This window comes from Nomia melanderi, chromosome 5 (assembly GCF_051020985.1).
Source record: "Nomia melanderi isolate GNS246 chromosome 5, iyNomMela1, whole genome shotgun sequence".
Lineage (NCBI taxonomy): Eukaryota > Metazoa > Arthropoda > Insecta > Hymenoptera > Halictidae > Nomia > Nomia melanderi.
This window is the reverse complement of record NC_135003.1, coordinates 15310845-15331573: the sequence shown is the minus strand read 5'-3', so window position 1 is coordinate 15331573 and position 20729 is coordinate 15310845. Positions and strand designations below refer to the sequence as shown.

The window sequence follows — 20729 nt, the reverse complement described above, 5'->3', positions numbered from 1 at the left end:
CGCGACGCGGCGGCACGATACGAAAAAATCAGGGTCAAGAAGTGCACGGGAGTTCACCGGGTACGGCTGGCTCGATGCCTGACGGATAGAAATGGCGTTTCACTCCGGCACGACAGAAATGCGTATTACTTGATATAGTGGCGGCCACGGAGGAACCCGTCGGGAATGGTTTTAACTAGGAAAAACCGTCGGCCGCGCATTCCGCCGGGCTACCGCGTACCTTCCCGTGGCTCGGCCCCGCTCGTCCGCCGAATTCTCGCGATCTATTTCGAGATAAGCATTCTGGACGTTCTGCGAGCCTCGGAACCGTTTTGCCCCCTTCACCCGCCGCGGTCGGAACGCCTTTAAGTGGCTGCCTTTTCATTCGTTTTGCGAGGATCGGTCCGAGCAAATTGTAACGAATTTTTTCGTCGCTAGCTAGACGGGCCTGAAATCTGCGATGGTCGCGGTGATTCGGGTCGTACCTTTCATCCTGAAGAACTGCTGGTTTCTTCGTGGTTCTGGCGATGATTTTACTTTCGGAGTCATCGTGTTACATGTGCACTCCGGTTTGTAGAACACTGACGACACTTTTGCAAGGGTTTCACGTAGAAGGCTAGGCACTGGGTAGCGAGGTCTTGGAAATCGTTCCAGTTGAATTGGTGAGATCAGAAACTGCATATACTACTGTCCACAAGTGTTTGACCACCGATACGTTCCGAGCGAGACTTTCTATGACCTTTTCACCTACATCACCTCTAACGTCGGACATGCGAGATGTCTCTTTTCCATGTTTCTATCGTATAAAGCGACGTCCATTCTTGCAAACACTTACACTGGAACAAAGATAGAACCTTCCAGTCCAATCCTCCAAGTGGTCAACTACTCATGGACAGTAGCGCGAGTCACTGCACACCGATTGCTTGATGATCAAAGGCCAATCGTTCGAATAACGACGAAGGTCTTACTGCTAAAAGACGAATACCTCCTTACGCTACCGATCACACCACCTCGGTTCTCACAGAAAAAAGGCCTAATCAATTCACCTGCGAGAAATATCGTCGGCCGCGGCTCGTACACATTCACGCTTGAAAGAAGAACGCCCGAAGGACTCGCTAAAAAGAGGAGAAAGAAGCGGCGGATCCGATTGGTCACAGGCGCGATACCGGATTCCGTGGTGCGCGGACCCGAGGCATAGAGAAACCAGCCGATCGGGGCTGAGGTAACGGATCGAGACGCGCGGAAACACTGCCAGGATTATGAAGTGCGATGTTGATACGATGGCAGCCAGCGCCGGGACCGAAGGAGGAAGGAGCGCGCGGGAAACACACGGACGCACCCACACCGTGCCCCGGATGCCGGGGAAACGCACGGACACACCTATGCCGGCGCTGAATCGCCGGAACGCACCCACCTCGCATTTTTTCGAGAATCCCGGCGAAAAAATTGGAAGAAAACGCCAGGCAATTACGTAAGCATACTGGTACCCTTATCCTGGCGATTAGCGCACGTGGCGGCGGCGGCGAGGAGCCCGAAGGAACGGTTTGCTCTTCAAGAGCGGAGGACAGCTCCCCGGGGTCAGACAGGCGATTTAATGGCGATTTAATAGCTGGCCCGATTAATTGGTCGCTAGGAGTTAAACGCATCTGCGCTGCACTCGGCCCGATTAGAATTGCAAATCGCACCCTTTCGCGCATTTGATCTTGCGGCTGGCGTTGTGGAGTATCGGTTACAGTTTGAAATCGTTTGAGGTGTGTTATAGGCGATAGCTAATTTGTGTAATGAACGAATATGGGCTGTAAGGAGGGCTGTTACATGATCGAGGTTAGTATTGAATTATATCATTATCGAACGGTGTGTATTACGTGCCATTCAAGGGTTGAGTATTCTGTTTCGGTTTGTGCGATGATGGTGTTTGGCTAGATGGCCGAGGGTGGCGACAAAGAGACAGGGTTTAGACAAATGTTCAAGGTGGTTGATTGAGTACAGTGATTATAGAAAGGAAATGTTGGGAGGTTGGACTGAAGGAAGAGTTGAGGTTGGTTACACTGTCTAGTATATGATCCTTCTCGATTTTCATCCCCGTCGTTTCTCTGTATTACCTGGAATATATGGGACGAGAGGGTCGATAGGCCTAGAGACTGTTATTGTTTGTCGGCGAGTTCTCCTAATCGACTCGAACGGTTCCCCGAGTAGTCTTATCCGTAAATTGCCGGAGGAGAAAGCTTTTAGCGGGCCACCGAAGACGGGATCAAACGTTACGGTGACACTACTCGCGTTCAAGAAGCCACGGTTAATACTCGGGGACGCGGACGTAGCGTAATGTATTGCCACGAGGACGAGCGTGTTACCATTGTAGCGCGTTCCGACGCGGTGCGTGATATAGTACGCGGTGACGCGAGAGGTGGACGCGTATGCGTCGATTCTAACCTGAGATTACATTCAAATTTTCCGTGTAACGCGAACTTTCGTTGGCTTGTCTCGTTGAAACGCGGTTCGTTGGGAAATGCCTGCGGAGGAAAGCTAGTTACAGGGCTTCGGTCTATTATCATCGGGAGCATCGATGGTCTTCGGCAGTGGAATCGATAATCGACGTTAAAATTTAAAAGTTAAAGCTTCAAATGTGGCCGTTGAATTTACAATTTCAAATGTGGCCGTTAAGATTTGAAAATTCGAATTTCTGCATACGACGATTAGGATCTGAGCATTTTAAATTTCAAATATGACCGTTGCAATGTGAAAATTTCGAACTTTAAGATTATGGCGATTCGAACATTTGAATTTCCGCGTACGCCGGTTAGAAACTGGACATTTTTCATTTGGAATATGACCATTACGATTCGAAGAGTTGCGTTTTTGCGTTCGACGATTAGGATCTGAGCATTTTAAATTTCCGATATGACCGTTCAAATTTAGAGGTCTGAAATATCAAACTCTGGCACATTTCGTACCACCATTAGGGTTTATTAGCGGCCCGCGCCAAGGAGATGTCTGGTGTCGTTTACTGGCAACTTGAACATTATTACGGTAATTCTGTCAATAATGAATCCTGAATGAAACAGACACCCAGAGGCACCGCCGTGATAATAAATTCACAGGTTCCCAGCGTATTAGCCAACGCTTCTAATTTAATAAGACGTATCATTGCGCGGCTTGTTTTAGAAAATTATACTCGCCGCGGAGTATGTGCCGTTGCTATTCGCGGATCCGTTTCCCCGAGCGAGGTGTTTTCCGCGATGCAAATTCAATGACTCCACGCGAACGTGCTACTGATTACTGCGTATTAGACGGGCCGCGGTGTAATCCATTACGCGTAATGCAAAGGTGCGTCTCACGGTTGCTTATTATTGCCGGCGATTTCCGCGGCGGCGGGTAGAAAAGACAGCGATCGGGCTCTCGCCGACAAATCAAAGCCCGCCATTCACGGGCCGACCGTTACTGACATCGACGGAGGCCCAAGTAATACTTGGATCGCGAGCGTAATATATCGCCACGGAAATTGCAGTGTGTTGGTACAATGTTGCACTATCACACCCCACGCCATCCGGGGTCGCGTGTAACAAACGGCGCGATGTTGTGAACTAGAAACTCGACCGCTCTCGCTCCGGCGTCGGCGTAAAATATAATATTCGCCGGAGGGAGTAGAACGGAGTTGCGATTTTCTGGCAGTCTCGGCTGTTATTCTGAAACGTTGCATTCGGGGGCTTAAGGAATGAGTACTGTGACGCTCAGAATTTCACGCTTTGACTAATAGAAAGTTATCGCGTCTAATATTTTACATAACTGTTGACATTCCGAGTGGCAGACAGCAATTCGGGGCTTGGACCGCTAACATTAACACTTGAAGATACAATTTCAAAGTTACGCCTGACATTCCAAACTTCCAAATGTCCACCGTCGTGTTTGAAATCTTCGAATACCGCTCTGAAACTTGATCCTGAAACTTTCACACCTCAAGAAGCTCGTTTGACACTTCGAATATTCAAATTCTAACGATCATACGTGGAGATTGTCAAATTCTAACGGTCACTCTTCAAAATTCCGAATATTATATTCCACGCGACGAAACCGCGACCGTTTCGATCGAATGGAAATCCACTTCCCACCCTGCAAAATCCACAACCGAAACATCACGACACAAGTGTACCATTGAAATCCAGCCGGAGAAATGACTGTATCAATCGTCGAGCACTCTAAACGCTCCGTGCGCCGCTTTCGTCCGGGGTTCGTGTCATCTGGGATTCAAATGCTGAACGTTCGACCGGCGCGCATTCGGAGCTCGCCCATTCGGACATCGCGCGGGCAAATTCGAGCGAACTTTTCCGCGGTTTCATAGTGGCGGGTCACGACACGGAAATATTTAGCCTTCGCCGGTGTTCGACGTTTCGGTCTGGGAAGCCGGGAAGCCAATCGATGTTTATGGATTTCCATCCACACGTGCACGACCACGGGGTCCCTCTCTCCCCCCGCCCGTCCTACGGTTCACCCCGGCTGGTCCCTCACACGAAATCGCGTAGTCGGTAGCGGCAATTACGAATTGCGTGATTTGTGGCCGTAACTCGCCGCGACGGCGGCGTCGTGACGCTCCCAGGTTACCTGCAGGTGGCCGGCACGAAGTTCCCTTCGTGGCGGCGCTACGTTTTTGAATGACGGAATATTACGTCCGACTATACCGGCCTTTCCATGGAAATTACTGTCACGTATGTCAATACCGCGAATTCATCAAATCCCATCACGAAACCCATGCCCCTTCAATGCCGCCGTTCTTCAAAGCGATTTCGATGTTCGGTTCCCTGGAATTTGCACGGTAATTTTCCTTTCTTATTCTTCTATTGCTTCCTGGTTTTGCAGGAAAATTGTTGGCTAGCGATGATCGTTTTATTGAGAATCTTTAGCGTTCGACGAAATATTCGATGTCCCTTAAAAGAATTCGCGGTGTTTACAGTTGCGTTACTATTAGTGATTCCTTCTCGAAGATATTGTTATTTTAGCTACCACTCGACTCAGCGACACTATCCCCTTTCCACCGAGTCCGCGAGTGTTTTCCTCGAGCGAAAAAACACTGTGAAAACAGCGTTTCAGACTAGAGCGCGTGAAAGTTGTGGCGTGACAGTGAACACGTAAACAGGGACGAGCAAAACATCCCCTGCAACGTGGTCGCATGAACATTCCGCATCGATCCGACGACAATATAGCTGAAAGCCGAGTTTGACGCAAAGGAGTTTCGACAAATCGGAGCAGCGAAACTTTCTCCTCAGCCCCGTGCCGCAATGGAGCGTATTCCAGGTACCGTATGGATTTCAGAAAAATTTTGGAGGCGATCCAAGAGGCAACGGGAGCTTCTTCCATCCACCTGTCGGCGAGAACACCGTGGTGAACATGCAGCGACGCCGATGGCGAACCGCCTAGATGGTAGCTAGGAACGTTCGGTACATTGGAGGCGATACACACGTGGCGAATTTAGAAAGTCACGAACCGGCGACACCGCGCCCGCTCGATTTATTCGACGCCGCCGAACTCGCTCGGCCGCTAATTGAAAAGCGGACAAATTAACGCGGTGAATGGATCGTCGCAATTTATAATGTCGCGGCTGCTGCGGGGTGGAGGAGTGCGGATACGATCGACGCAGCGGGCTATCGGGGACTAACAAACGCTGAATTAATCGCTGATGCTTTTGTGAACGATTTTCAATGTTTCTTGTCGTTTCGCTTGAAATTTTTAACAATTAAGAGGCGATTCTGGATCGTTAAAGCAGACAGATGAATTTAAAACTTAAATATGATCGTTGAAATTTGAATTTTCGAAATTTCAGATGTGACCGTTAGGATTTGAACGTTGGATTTGTGAAATGCGACCGTTACGATTCGGAAATTTCCAATTTCAAACGTGACGATACGTATTGAAACGATCCAAGAATGATTAGTCCTAAGGAGGGTCCGAGATTTCTTCGAATCCCCGAACGCTCGAACATCAAGGGACTCGCGTTCGCACCTCGTTTCGTCGGCCAATAAATCCAGGGTAGAAGCGGCCGGTACGAACGGAAACAAAATGGGCAACAGTAAATCGTAGACAATGGAACCGGTGAACAGAAACGATGGAGTCGTGGCTTCGAAGAAAATAGACAGCCGCCATACGAATGTGCCAAGTTAATGCGAGCCGTGTAACAAATACAGACGATGATTATCGAGGTCGACTTGAAGGGGAGACAATAATTATAATGATTATATTGGAGTCGGAAGGTAGGCGGCCGCCGGGAAATAAATTACGGGTTTGCTTGCTGCGTGCAGTCCACATAGCGGCATAGGCGCGTTCGATAGATCCGTATCTGAGCATTCTGTTCGATAGAGAGCGCCACCGCAGCTGCCGGCTTCCGCAATTTTTTATCGGCATTAGTACGCTCGTGGCCCGGCAACCCTCGAGTTTTCGTTCGGCTTTGTATACATTCGCGCGTCGCTAATTACTCTTCGACGGCGCGAGATAAATTTCTGTCCCGGCGAACCGGTAAAACCCCCCTCCGCGGCGGCCCGCCTCCAGCTCAAGGCCAACCCGACGATGAACTTCAAAAACGAACGCAATCCTGTTAATGAAACGATCGAGCATCGTTGATTCGGCCAGCTGGATACCCGAACTCCGGCGAGGTTGCGATTAAACGAATGTTGCTTGTTGATCTTAATTGTTTTTAATTCATCATGTTCGCGTGATGCAAGTGGATCGCACGAAAGTAAAGTTTCACGTGCGGAATTGTTAATACGTTCACCGCGTACTTTTGACGAGGACGATTCATCGCGACGAACAACCCCCCTTCAGCTTAATGAGAAGTTAGTACAGAGAATGTATGCAACTCCCTAATAACAGGCTGCGAGCGCTGACAATTAATAACACGAGCATCACCTGATTCGTCCTACCCGATTCCCTTCGCCGGTGCAACGATCAAAATGTCCCATTCTATCCACCCAGAAAAACAATGTCCCTCGTCACGCCCCATTCGCCGAGAGGCGTAGGGCTCGCGTACGCCATTCCGTTGATCCGCCGTGTCCCGTCCATTGCGAAGCGGCGTTCCCTTTTATTTTTCTCCCCGTTTCCGCTTCTCGCCGCCAATGCCGGCGGATACCGCGGTCTTCTCTGTCGTTCCGGAAAATCGACGATCAATGGAGATCGAGTCAGCGGCAAAAACCAATTGGAGCATCCGACCGACGCGGAACCGGACCCCTGGTCGCATGCCGGTCACGTCGCCCCGTTGCCGAAAAGCTGCCTTATTTTTAGGCTGTTCCTCGCGGTTAAAAGCGACGCCAGCATCCGGGTGATCCCGTTTGCCGGCCAGGCCGGGCATTCCGACCCGCATTCCAGCATCGATTACACGGTGGACACTACGATTCCACAACGATAGCCATGAATCGCTCGCTATCATCCTCGGGCCTAGAATTTCGCGCGTTTATAGGGTACCAATGCGTGGAATCGAGGGCATTGAGAGGTTCGCCGAGGTTCCAATAGGTTCTTGCTTTAATCGAATCCAATGGGACATCTCGTTGGGTACCATGGTAAATTCATGAGCATCCGCGTAGATGATCCTCGTCTATACTTTAAATTAATTATGCGGTGAAAGAAGCAAATCTTCGAATCATTACCGAGTGTAACAATATTATATAAAATCCTGTTAGATCTCAATTCTCCTAAAATGTTGTATGAGAACTTATATTTGCGCAAACATCCGCAATCCAATCCACGTCAATATTTTAAATTAATTATGCAGTGAAAGAAGCAAATCTTCGAATACAATCGTCAGCATGTGTAACAAATATTATATAAAATCCTGTTAGATCTCAATTCTTCTACAATGTTGCACGAGAACTTACATTTGCGCAAACATCCGCAATATAATTCACGTCATTATTTTAAATTAATTATGCAGTGGAAGAAGCAAATCTTCGAATACAATCGTCAGCGAGTGTAACAGATATTATATAAAATCCTGTTAGATCTCAATTCTTCTAAAATGTTGCACGAGAACTTATATTCGCGCAAACATCCGCAATCCAATCACGGTTGCCAGCCTTCTCCTCGCCGCGCTCGCGCTTCAAGCATGTGCAACGACCTGCTAGGTGCCAGCAATGTGTCGTCCTTCCAGATATTGCGTAGCATCGCCGAGACACCTAATTATGCGATTGTCGCGAGCTCTCGCAGACACTCGAACGATATCGCGAGGGTCCGTGAACCGTTCGGTCCCGCCGCCTTCTTTCTTCATCCCCTTCCTCCTCCGTTCTCCCTCTTCGTTCGCCGGCTTTACAACTCCTCGCTGCTCTTTTGGATCCGCTCGGCCGGTTATCTTCTTACCCGATGCTCCCCGTGCCTCTTTTTACCTCGGCACTCTCTTTCCTGCATCCTTCTTCCTACTCAGTCCCCCTCAATTTATTTAATACCTGCCCCTGGCCCCCCTTGCTCTAATATTTACTGTTTCCCGGTACGCGTTTCCTGTGTTTCTTCCGGAAGAATAAGTGCTTCCATTCCCGCGAAAGTTTCTTTCGTTTAACTTGATTTACTTCCTTGATTCGCAACTCGGAATTAGGAATGCGTTCTTTCGCTCCTGCAAGGATTCGCACTGATTAAACGAATCGTACAAAGATCTCCCGTTCCCTTCTAACTCATCTCTCCATCATTCCGAATGTATTAATTATCCCGTCGATACCGTAGCTCTTCACTAATCTCCAACTCAAATCAACACTTCCAATCCTCATCGAGAAAATCCCACAATTCTCCACTGATCCTAACGACCTCCAAAAATCAAGCAGCATCCCGTCACTTCTTCCCTGGTTCTCCGGGATCCCCGCGGACGCATTAAATTCCGATCGACGCGCAAACGAAGAATAAGCAGTACAAGGAGCAAGGTGTCAGCCCCCTCCAGCGTGCCATTTGAATCCCAATTTCTCCCATTGCCGCGAATCTATCCGCCTCTGCGCGTCTCCACCGCGGCAGAAGTAACGCGCGCAGTCCCGGCCGGCGTTCTCCGTCCTCCTCGTCCCCATTCGCCGTGCAGCGTCTGTCCCTCTCGCCGCGCCGCGGCGAAGATTGTCGCGCGATTAGTGCGGGCCCCAATGTCACGGCGGAAGATACATTGCTCTCGTGGCTCGGTCCGCGTTATACGTACGCGTTGCCCTGTGTGCATACCCCGGCCGGGGCTTATACGGGCCCCGTTTATATACGGTAACACCGTAAGTGCATAATCGTCGATCGCATCTCCTTGCACTTTGCGTCAAGCCACAGCACCTTGTACGTCCGCCGGGCCGACCGCCCCGTCAGAGATCCTCGTATCAGGCGCTGTAACGACCTGACGTTCGCCGTGTACCCGCGTACGCGACGGGGCGTCACGCCTGCCGCGTTTTCCCACTGACGCCTTTTAACAACCCCAACAATCGACGGCTTATGAAACGCCGATTGTCCGTACCATTCGCTCGGCCCTGCGCTCGATAGCCCCGTCGCGTGCTGGTCCCGTTTCCTCCAGGTCTTCCTCGATCGATTTGAGAACCAGTGGTTTTCAAATGGACGTTTAACGCCGTTGTTGTGTGGGTCGGACACTTGTACGGTGTTTGCGTCGATTGGAGTTACTAATGCATAGGTGCTTATACTGTTTTATCCGATGGATCCTTGGGAATCGATGTTTGACGCTGGAACTATTCGACGGGTAAGAATGGCCCTTTCTTGGATCTTTCTTTACGGTTACTAAAACTTCCGGGGTTAGTAGGTATAGATGATTCTTTGACGAATCGTGCAAGTTGATTTAGTGTTCAGACCGTGATATAAGTCAGTAGGAGATAGCGAGCATTCTTGGCTGAAATTCCTGCTTCGATTAATCTTGAGCATGGAATCCAGACGAAGTAGCCTCCGTCGAAGACCTACCTGATTCGATTCGAATTAACTTCTTGCCCCTTTTATTTTACTGCGAAGCAATATGTCTTCAATTCCTGCTGGTGAAGTATAACTTCGGGCTGCGGAGGGGAAGGGGCAACAGCATAGTTTCACGTTCGATCCGTGAACCACTGATTGATACAGTGGCGGAGGCACGGAACAAGATTCCGAATGGTTTCTTCGGAAATTTTTGCCAGTCGCCTTCGCGTCATTTCCATTCTGCATGGACTTCGGTCGTGGAAAGAGATAATGAACGGTGACGATACACGGCTCGGTATATTGATATTTCCGGTGAAACAATGAGGATCTCTCTGTTTTTTAATTGACGCTAACGCGAATACTCACAGCGAAAGGATTGTTTTTGCCGCGATGATAAATGGCCCATGACGACGCAGCGTCACGTCCACGGTATAATATGCAAACTGCGCAGGAATTGGCGATTACTCGCGGCGTTTTAACGCATCACGCTACGACACTCGACACTTACAATCGTCACAGTGTGACGCCCGCATTGGAACCGTGCGTTGCAACTGGCACGAGGCACACTTTCCGCGGCATATCGTTCGGTAATCATGCCAAGTAATAATTCTGGAGATGTTGCCCGGCAGTGACGGATGTCTGCTGCCTGACAAGTGATGTCTTGCTAGCCGAGAACTAACGTGCCCACTTAATCACTTGACCGCCGCGTTTAGAGCATAGAGAGGTGCTACGTCCACAATGGAGACTCGAATGTAAAAATTTTAGATTCTCGAGAGCTTCTTACCCAATTCTTAAAGAACGAAATAATAATTAAACCACGTCGTTATTTAATGTAATGCAAGGATTGCAACGCCAAATAATAATTCCTGCCTTCGTTTGCTACAGAAGAATAAATCTACCGAAAACCGGTCCAGATTTTCGTGGCGCTTGATGTGTTAATATAAAACTTGCAATTTACCAACTGCGACAAGTAAGGGTAACAACGGCTTTCATCGAGCACGCGCGTGATTCGCGTACCAATAAGACAGAGACATCGAAGGAGCAAAGAATCGGAAATCGTCTGTTGCGGAAGGGTATCCAGCTGTGACCTTGATGGGAACCGATCGCCGAGCAGTACGTTCTTGTTTGTTCAATTATATTACTCAATTTACCAGTGGTCCAGGTCGGCCCCAAGACGGTGGCGCGCATCACCGTGAAAAATCTTCGGAACAATGAGGCGTAAACCGAAAGGGGAACCGTGGCGTCCAGGCCCCGTGGCGGTTTTCAGTGGCGAACGCGCGGCCCGAACAAAGTATCGTATGGCCAGCGCACCGGCCGGACGTTTGTGATGCGCGTGCCGAAGAAACGCACAACGGTCGTTGTGTTTAGCGAAGAAAGGCAGCCCGGCGCATGTAGGCCGTGAGGACGTTTGTATGGCAAGACGATGGCAGCTCTATCGGCATTACCAATTGTGAACGCCGCGACTTTTATCCACTCGGAACGGCAGATAGCCGCTTCTCCGAGGGCTCGACAAAAATTCCGGTATCCGCGTCCGCAAGCCGCCTCGCCCTCGCCTTCTTACCTATAAGCGGGCCCCGGGGACCTTCCCAGCCGCGCCGCCATGTGAAATCGATTTGACCATGCTGGATTACCGGCGGAGTATTTACGAAATCTGTCCAAGCACTGCTCGCTCACCGCGACGATACGATTGTATCGCGATGCTTTTAATCCATGGAATTCTCTTCCATTCTTACTTTACGTATCGGCGTTGTAGTTATAAAATGCAGTGAAAACGAAAAATCAGAAATTGGAATTTCAGGAGATAGAACCTCTTCCGTTCGAAGAATTTCAATTTATCTTGATTGAAACCGATCTGTATTGAACGAAATTTTAGTAGGTATAGGAGTTTAGAGAACTGAGAAAAGATAGAGTTCATTAGAAATATAGTTGACATTTACAGGAGAAATATTTGATTCTAGAGAGCTATTTGGAAAGATTCGGGAAATCGGTATCTCACGGTTTCTAACCTAAAACGCAGGAGTGCCAAACGCGCGCGGCCCCGGTTGCCGCGTCAGGTCAACGGCGACCGGGCTGCCGGATGATTCAGCGCGGTTCATTACTCAGGCAGCTTTTTACTTTAATCACATTAATGAAGCATTTAATCTCGCCGCGTGTTTTACAAGCCGCCGGTGTGTGGCCTATCTCAACTCCGTCGTTGACGAGGATTTCTCAGCACTCCCCCGTGAGAGACCGCTCTGCCTCTCTCTGCCCCTTGCGATCCGTCCCGCTCCATCATCGTCCTTCCTCCCCCCTCCCCAACGACCATCCCCAAAGTCCTTTCACTTTCATCCATCTTTGGGTTATTATTTTCTTGTTCTCCCACCCTCCCGCGGTGTACGCTAATAACCGCACCTCGTTTAGGCCCGTTTACACCTGTACGATCGTAGCCGAGCGTCCTTTATCTTACTCCGGGGCCGGGTACGCACCATTACGGTAATATATTGTATTACAGGTGCTCGCCTTTATGGTGGCCGCTTATCGCCGCGAGAGTATCGGGCGGAGGTGTAATCGAAATCGCTATAAAACCGGATTCTGTATCGACAGCTGTTCCCGGACCCGTCGGCCGCCCGCCGGGACCGCTGGGACCGCGACGACAGCGCGCCGCCGCGATTACAAAATTAGGAAACTTGCTCGGGACAGCCCCCTTCCTGGCGGCTGGGTAATTACCGGAAATAACTTGTCACCATGTGTGTTGCAACAACGACAAAAATGGAGTAATTATGATAATAAATTACATTCAAATGGGCTATTCACAAGCTATTCAAATTAATCTCCGCGTCGTTTCGATATCTTAACAATGTTTACTAGCAGTTTCTAGCTACTTCTTTAAATTTCTAATTTTAAAGTCAACTGAACTTTGTTGCTCGAAGAAGCGATAATCGGACCGACGGAAATATTACTACGCTAATGTTAGAAACTTCAGCCGACGACCTCAATCTATCGTTCGGAGAATGGTAAAAATACGCAGCGCGTTTCGAAAATATTCTCGCCTACGTGTTCGACATCATCGGCGAGGTATCATTAAATACTTTCATTATCTTCTCATGGTTAATGATAGTCCCACGGACTCCTGACCCCGAAACGCGCATCGATCCCGATCAACCCAAAATTCGTGGTCCGCGGAGGCGCGGCGACGATTTATGGATCCCGTAGCCAGCGCACCGTAAATAAAATATCGCGTCCTTCGCGTACACCCATTAACTGCGTAATCAACTCGGCAATGCGGCAGAAAAATTGTCCGGATCGGGTTCACGCGGAGAGGACGCGTCCCGGCGCCGATCGTTGAATCGGGTGTCGTCGTCGCGTGTGCGGGGAGCAAGCGATAAAATCTGGTCTCATTGTGTCGGCGGCGGACAATAGTTTCGCCGGTTCGGGGCGGGTTTGAAATTTTAGCGGATAAAGAAGAAAGAATAAAAAAAAAGAGGGAAAAGAGGCAGGAAGCGGGCCCGCGCACGGCTCGATTCGGTTGAGCACCTAGCCTTTATTATTTCGCTGACCGCGGACCGGCGACGTCCCGGCTGACATCGCTCGTAATAGGTAATACAGGCAGGGTTGCTTACATTACGCCGGGAAAGGAAGACGCACGCATGTGCTCTCTCCGCGGGGCCCTGGGGCGGCGCGATGTCACTTACCTGAAACAATAAATTACATACCGTTACGTTGCGTATGTATAATATGCGCATATATAGGTAACTGACTGATTTACGAGCTCCTCCGCGTTACGTGCCCGCGTACATGTGCTTACAAGCACTCCCGTGCGCTGGAGAGCACCTGTACGCGCGTGTCTACGAAAGTAACTACGATGGGAATGCCGGCGAAATGACGGAAGACCTGTTTTCGATCGGCGTTTTTTCAGCCGGCCGTCCGATCAAGTTCGTTCACCTTGGATTTTTCTGGATCGCGACATCTTCGAGATTCAATTTTTTCAGATGCGGACAGCGGTTAATTTGCATTCGCTTACGGAGATCGCGTAGATAGGAATCGAACGGTGAGAAGGAGGATGTAAATCAAGGTGTTTAAAAGACAGTCCGTTTACAAATTGTCCGGCCGAATGAATTTTTAACCTGTTCGGTTAGTTGTCGAAGTTTTAATGTTCGTAAGTGGTATCGGAGCGAGTAATGTAACTGAACGGCTACCGAATTAGCGCAGCCTTCTCCGGCAGCCTCGAATTTTCCCTAATACTTTACTTTCTACGTTCCCGAACATAGTTTCGTGTCCGCCGCGCAACTTTCTCCGCAAACTTTCTAGAAACCATTTTTTTCCCCTCCCCGGGAAGCGTAACCGCGAAAAGCCCGTGCGCGAAAGGGAACGCGGATAACGCGGAGCGGCCGCTGAAGCGGCAGAAATATCCGAGGGTGAACAAGGGGTGAGAGTTACCGGCTGAATGGAGGTGAATCCGCCAAAACGCGCGCAAGGTAAGGTCACGTTTCGGCCGAGCGAACGTCGTCGGTATCCGGAGCGCGGCTCAGCATCCTTACATTCCCATTGGCCAATGTTCAACACCCGCCAGCACTTACTGGGTCCACTGTGCACGTGGTGCAGGCTTCGATCTGGCGGACATGCTACCGGATCTCCCACCGTCACACACTGACACGAACGTGTTACACGCGCGAACACCCCCGACGAACTATGCTCGCACCCCAAGAACGTCCCGGCAAACTTCCGCGATGATCACAGGCCCCGGCACACCGAACGATCCGCCGTTCCGTCAAAGTACACGCTCCATCCGGAGCGACGGTTGATCGCGAACGGTGATCGAAATGATCGGGGAAAAATCGCACAAAGTTTCAGGAAGGGGAATCACCTGGACACCGAGGAGCGAACGAGGACCAACGGGACCAAGCGAACGGAACGGTTTCATTGACAGCGAGGCGCAACGATAAGCATTGATGGCACACTGTAACGCGTCGGACCGCGCGGAAAGAGGGAAAAAGGAGGAGGACAAGGGAGAGAAAAAAAAAAGAGTGGCACGAGACAGACTGGAGACACCGCATAAACCTTCCCGACCGCGAGCCGCCACATAAATATAATAGGGAAGGTAAGGCCTCGTGATGGTTGGTCGGCATTGCCCGCCGAACCGTCACGGACTCAGCACGTCGGTGTGGGTAGGGGGAATTCGCGCGGGGGTGGGGTTAGATGGGTGGACGTGTCAGGGGCAGAGTGGAGGTTGAAGAGGGAGGGAAGCGGTGGTCGACTCCTCTCTCTACACGGTGCAACACACGGCGGCGTGAAACACGGGGAAACGGCACGAATGATCGATGGGATTCTGCGCCGTTGCAGGCATGCCATGGGTGTCCGCGTTCCCCACTACCTTTTGGCCAGCGAGCTCGCCGCGCACACCGACGAACGGGGAGTCCCCGCTCTCACGCCGTCTGGTGGGGCGCGCGCACGTGTACCCGGCCACGAGTTTCCGACGTGGTCGGATGGATGGCGTTGCGAACCGACTTCGGTGCAGCACCATCTCTCGACGGACCGGCGAACACCGTCGGTAAAAAATGGACCAGTTTTTCGGAGCACGGGGAATCACCGGGAACGGCGGGAAGTTGTTAGGTATACCTGTTTCTTAGGTTGTCGCACCTGGAGGATGGGTATCAGATTGTAACTTCGTGAATGATGGTAGTGGACAGATCGGTGATTGCACGGGTAAATTAAAGGGTATGAATTGATCTTTATGAGGGACTATTTGGGGCAAGCGATAATTTAACATGGAGGTTGGCGGGAGAAGATGGAAGATGAATGGTATCGGTACATGTATCTATTATTTAAATTATTTACCCCTGTTTTCATAAGAAACGACGCCAACCGTTAACCGTCCAGTGTTTCGTAGAATTGAATATTGAGTTCGATGAAATATAGAAGGTCCCGTATTGGCGCAAACAATATATTTTATTAAAAATGGAATATTTATGACACCTTCGTGTAGTCAAAAATTGAATTTATCGTAGGAATATAGGAAGAGTCGTCTATAAAAATCGGGAGCCGTAGAAAAAATATTCGACTGCGGACGCAACGCGAAACGCATCGGGCGAGGGTGAAACGTTCGCGGAGTATAGGCGGCGATTAGCTTGAAAAATGCATAAGTAATTGCGCGGAACCAAATTTCCGAGGTTGTTAAACTTTCAGCCGGTCTGTCGCGCACGCGGTGCAGCCGCGTCGCGTATTCCGCGGACCGGCGCGACCCGCCGAACAGATCTATTTGCATACAAATTGAAATTTTCGGTTTCCTTCAACCCATCTAACGTTCCGCGGTCCGTGCGTGCGTGTCGCGCGGACCACCGGGCCGATCGGGCCCCGTGTTCATTATTTGCGAATGCCTGTCACAATTCGTCAACCTAATTGCGGCATTGTTAAGCGACTCACGGATCCGGCGGTCGTGCATGCGTGGCGTGTAACGAAGTCGGGCTGCGTGCCTTCGGCCGGGACGGACTTCGAAAATCCTCAAGGCGAAATTTAGTTACGCGACAGCTCGCGCACACGCGTCCATAAACCAGGGACGCGCGAGGCATTCGTGAAACGCGATCGGCAGGACCACCCGTGAGCCCCGATGATGCTTCCACGCATCGGCGTCCGACGTGTTGTCCGCGTTTACGACGCCCCTGATCACGAGCTACAATAAAAATTCTCGGCCGAATCGCGAGCGCGAATATCTTATCCGACAGCTGCTGCGCTGGAAATCGTGATGGCTGAATTGGCGGAGCGAGGACTTGCATACGTCGGTTGGTCGGGTATTTAAAAATTCTACTGCGAAATACTCGAACGCGTCGTTTAAAAAGTATTCTCTGCAGGTATTTCTAGTCTTACTATTATTCCTCGCTAGAATCATTTAATTGCAAATAATGTTGCAACAGTCGGAGAACATTGTGTGTCGTTGGTTGATTAAATTTCATTAGTTACTTAAATATTCTAAAGAATCCTTCGGAATGCTTGACAATTTGATTTGAAATACAGCGTAAAAAAGGATTTCCAGGTACTCGCTAAGTGCCCAAATGTAATCCCAGAGACGCTCCGGTTATTACGACTGGTCCGGAAGCTAATTATCAATCAACCCACCCCGGACGGCAATAACGCGTCAGCTGACGGGGGAGCATACTGAAAAAAAAAGAAAGAATTTCGTGGCGCAGCGGTTTCGTTTAACGCGAACGATAAATTGCCCGCGAAAAAAGGTGTTGGCGCGAATGAAATTAATCTAGCGCGAGCGACGGCCGACCGTAGAAGATTGAATGCTTGAAAGTACTGAAATTCTCAAGAACACGATCGCTATATAATTAGTCTCACTCGACCACGCAGTGGGTACCGCCACCGCCGACGCCGCGAGAAGCATTGTACATTATAGGACGAAAGTAGTGCAAAGCACGGCAAAGCAATTGATCAATATAGCGCCAACAACCCCTCGTAACCACCCTTCTTCAGCTTCCAGTCCCCGTCGTCTGCCCGCCCGGCAGCCCGCGCCGCCCTTCTCCCAACTCCCAACGGCGCAGAGAGAACGCACCCCCATAACAAGTTTCTTACTCATCTTTTTCGTTCAATAACTCTCCATCCAAGATGGCCACCGCGGTCGTCCCTCATTGGCTGGGGGAAGGGGTGGTCGCAGGGGTCTGTACGGGGTTTGGGTGACCCGAGAGGCGAGGAAACCGAGACAGAGCGAGAGAGACGGAGACGGAAAGTGGGAAAGAGAGAAAGAGATAGGGAGAAAGGGAGAGAGAGAAGGACAGACAGAGAGGGAACGACGGCGCAGGAGAGGAGGGGTTGGAAGCAGTGACGCCATCTATCTTCCGTTGCCTTGGCTCGGCGTAACATAAGGCAAGATAAATTGCGGGATCTCCCGGGTTCTTGAACCTTTCTGGCAAATTGCATAAGAATATCCACCCTCTACCCCACCCGCTCTCTGTCCCTGCCCACCACCTCCGACTGCCCTCGCGGCTCCAATGGAATTGGAATTAACTCGAATAAATCACCTCGGTGGCTCGGCACCGCTACGCAGAGAGTTGCTCGTCTCCTCGCTCGAAGGAGTTCAAATTTTCTTTTACAACGATGTACCGCGCTCTCTCTGTCCTTTTACTTTTCTTCGCCGTGCTTTTGTACTTAATTAGCATGCTGGTCGTTGATAATGTTTCATTCGATCAATCGAGCGTTTCACGATCGACCGTTGAAATTTAATGTTCGACTTCCGTTCGTGTGAGCGGTGCAATTTTTGCTCGACCTTATGAATGAAGTGTCGCGGTAGTTTCGGGGTACGTTAAAATACATTCCCGCGATGAAGGGAAAAATATGGAAGTGTTTGGAGAAGCGTGCTCGTGGTATAACGCGATGGAAAGCACGCGAAAGTTCGCTCGGAGGCGATATTTATTGCGCGCAGCCTCGATTAACGCTAAAGCGACCGACGCCGTTTAATTTTATTTTATTCGCGTGAAGAATCCGCGACAAATGAATCGCCGGATCTCTCTCTCCCACCGCCCCCCCCCCCCTCTCTCTCTCTCTCTTGCTCTCTCATTTATCTTGATTTATTGGGTCGGTTATTAATTTTTTGGAAACAATGGCGCGTGTAATCTAAGGCTAAACACCGTGTGCTCGCTATTTATTTAGCAGTTCCGAGGACGCGGCAATTGCCTTGGCCAAACGTCCCCGTAAAAACAACAACGTAATGCTAAATAATAACTCTTTATTTATGGGCCAATGAAATCTCGCATATTTCAAACGGGGCACCCCCGACCAGGCAAATAGGGTGGGTATTATGTCAGGGCAATTGCAAAAGGCGAAGAGTAAATGGAAGATAAAACGATCGGAGCGTTAACTGTTGGCCACTAGCAGAGTCATAAAGCGGTCCCGGCATCTGGCGGCGTACGCGTGAACAAACGAAACAACGCAGCACCCGAAGACGAAGTATTGTGTGCGCGGGCGCATCATGGTCCATTGATCGAGAGATATTGCGACCGTGGAAAATCGGTGAGAGACAAATTTTTAGATTTACAAGAGGGACTTTATGACGCCCACGGCACTCTCCATTCCCGCCCTCATCCCCCGGCTAATGAAGAAAGAGGGACAGCCCGATTAGCTCGTGGTAACCAGTTTAAATGGTAATGTATAATTCGGCGCAAAGAGAGGTTAACCATCCGGGACTTAAAACATTCTTTAACGTACCTTTTACGGAACGAACGTTTCGTCGATTAGTTTCCGAATTTCGTAAATATTCGTTTCATCGAGCGAGACACTAATGAAAACGTTCAAGATAAACATGTATCGTACTTAACCTTGCTGATGTGTGCTGAACGTTTTCGTTTCAAAAATGGCCGTTACAAAGTCAGCTATTTCGCATTGTTGCCAACAGCCTTTCAACGAAAGAAACATTTAATAGAGCGATATTAATAACAAGAGTACTAGGTTTATTTTGTTGGAAAATTATGTGCCACTAAATATTAGAATATGTGACAATCACAGTGACCACAATGAAATATAAATGCAATAGAAAATGACGATATAAATTTCGCCACGTTACTTTTGTAAGTTCACTTCATTCTAAGAATCAGATTTGGCAAAAAGCCTTCTGGATAACGAACAAGTGTTTATGTTGAACCTTCCGTAAATTGTTTATCATTATAAAATATTAATCGAAACTCTAAACTAAAATACAATCTCAATATGAGTTAACGTCTCATTCAGAAAGATATTACATAGATGACTATCCGAAGAAAAACAGTGACTACAAATTGGTACTACGAAAACATAAAGCCGTCACTTAACGTCCAACCGAGATCCGATTATCGTTCCTAGGAGCAAAAGTAAACATTTCATAAAATACCTGGCACAGAAGCTCGGGTTTTAATACACTAAACACGAACGTATAGCAGTCGAGGCACGTGTCACAGTTACGGAAGCTATAACCCTCTTCCTGGCCGGTTGAAAACGATGTCTCTATGGCACGCCACATCACGATAGTCCCTGAAACGCTGTCCGACGACGGGACGCGGAAGGGGACTTCGGTTATCATTGCCGTGCGGGCCGGCTTTCCGTATTGCTTTCCGTATATTGTGCCAGGTCAGTAAATCCGAAACCGAGCTTTACGATTTGTTTACTCCGCAGTGGGTTATGGGACCCCGGGTTATATAGCCATAGGTATGCGGGGGCCACGTGATCACGGCCATAAACGCGTCTGTTATGCGCTCGTAAACCGTGAGAGCCCCACTCGACGCACGCCGGTTCTCCGCCAGCCTGTTCTCCCACCACGATAGACCCATCGTAAAACAAGCGTTTTACGATTCCTGCCTATCGCTGATGATACCGCCACCGTGCAGCAGAAGTACCTACGCCGCCGTCCATATCACTGGTGAGTACTATCGCTTTCCGTAAACCTGTTCGCACCTCGGCCACAATTGCCCGTTTGGCAGTGCAATATAGATATCGACTTTGCCTTCCAGGTCTACTAGATCAATTGGATTTCTTCTTTTTTTTACTTTTTCAGCTCGCATATTGAAGATACTAGTCGACCGTGACTCCATAGCGGCACGCAGTGACGTGGGTCACCGTTCTGCCAATCAGGAACCTAATGTCCTCCTCACAGGCGTGGCTAGACAATGCGACCGAAGTGTGGGTATCTATGCAAATGTATAAATATCTGAATTGCAAATCTTGCGAAGACTTTGTTAAGCTTCGCCAAGTATTCGCGAACACTGTTTTGAATGTTGATATTCGTTTAATATCAAGGCATTCATAACGCATGGAACACGGGGTCGAATAACGATGGAATCATCATTCGAAGGAGTACCTAAGGGTACATACTTAAGATCAATGTTTCCTGCTTCCCGAGGAAGCGTATTCCGTCACGTGACTCCAATTAA

At 49.5% G+C, this 20729-nt stretch overlaps 1 protein-coding gene across 8 annotated transcripts in view; it reads right to left on the bottom strand.

Annotated features, from left to right (window-relative positions):
* Positions 1 to 20729, bottom strand: part of LOC116432960 (homeotic protein antennapedia-like) — a 161260-nt gene that overhangs the window by 87292 nt on the left and 53239 nt on the right. The window contains exon 1 of one of the 8 annotated variants that reach the window (XM_076367609.1): positions 19694 to 19722. The exons of 3 other annotated variants lie outside the window; for them this stretch is intronic. The gene's annotated coding sequence lies outside the window, so the exon portion shown is untranslated. Of the gene's footprint in view, positions 1 to 13457; positions 13474 to 14274; positions 14895 to 19035; positions 19088 to 19693; positions 19723 to 20729 lie in introns of those variants that run through there. 4 more of the 8 variants (XM_076367610.1, XM_076367603.1, XM_076367606.1 and 1 more) reach the window with 4 other exon arrangements.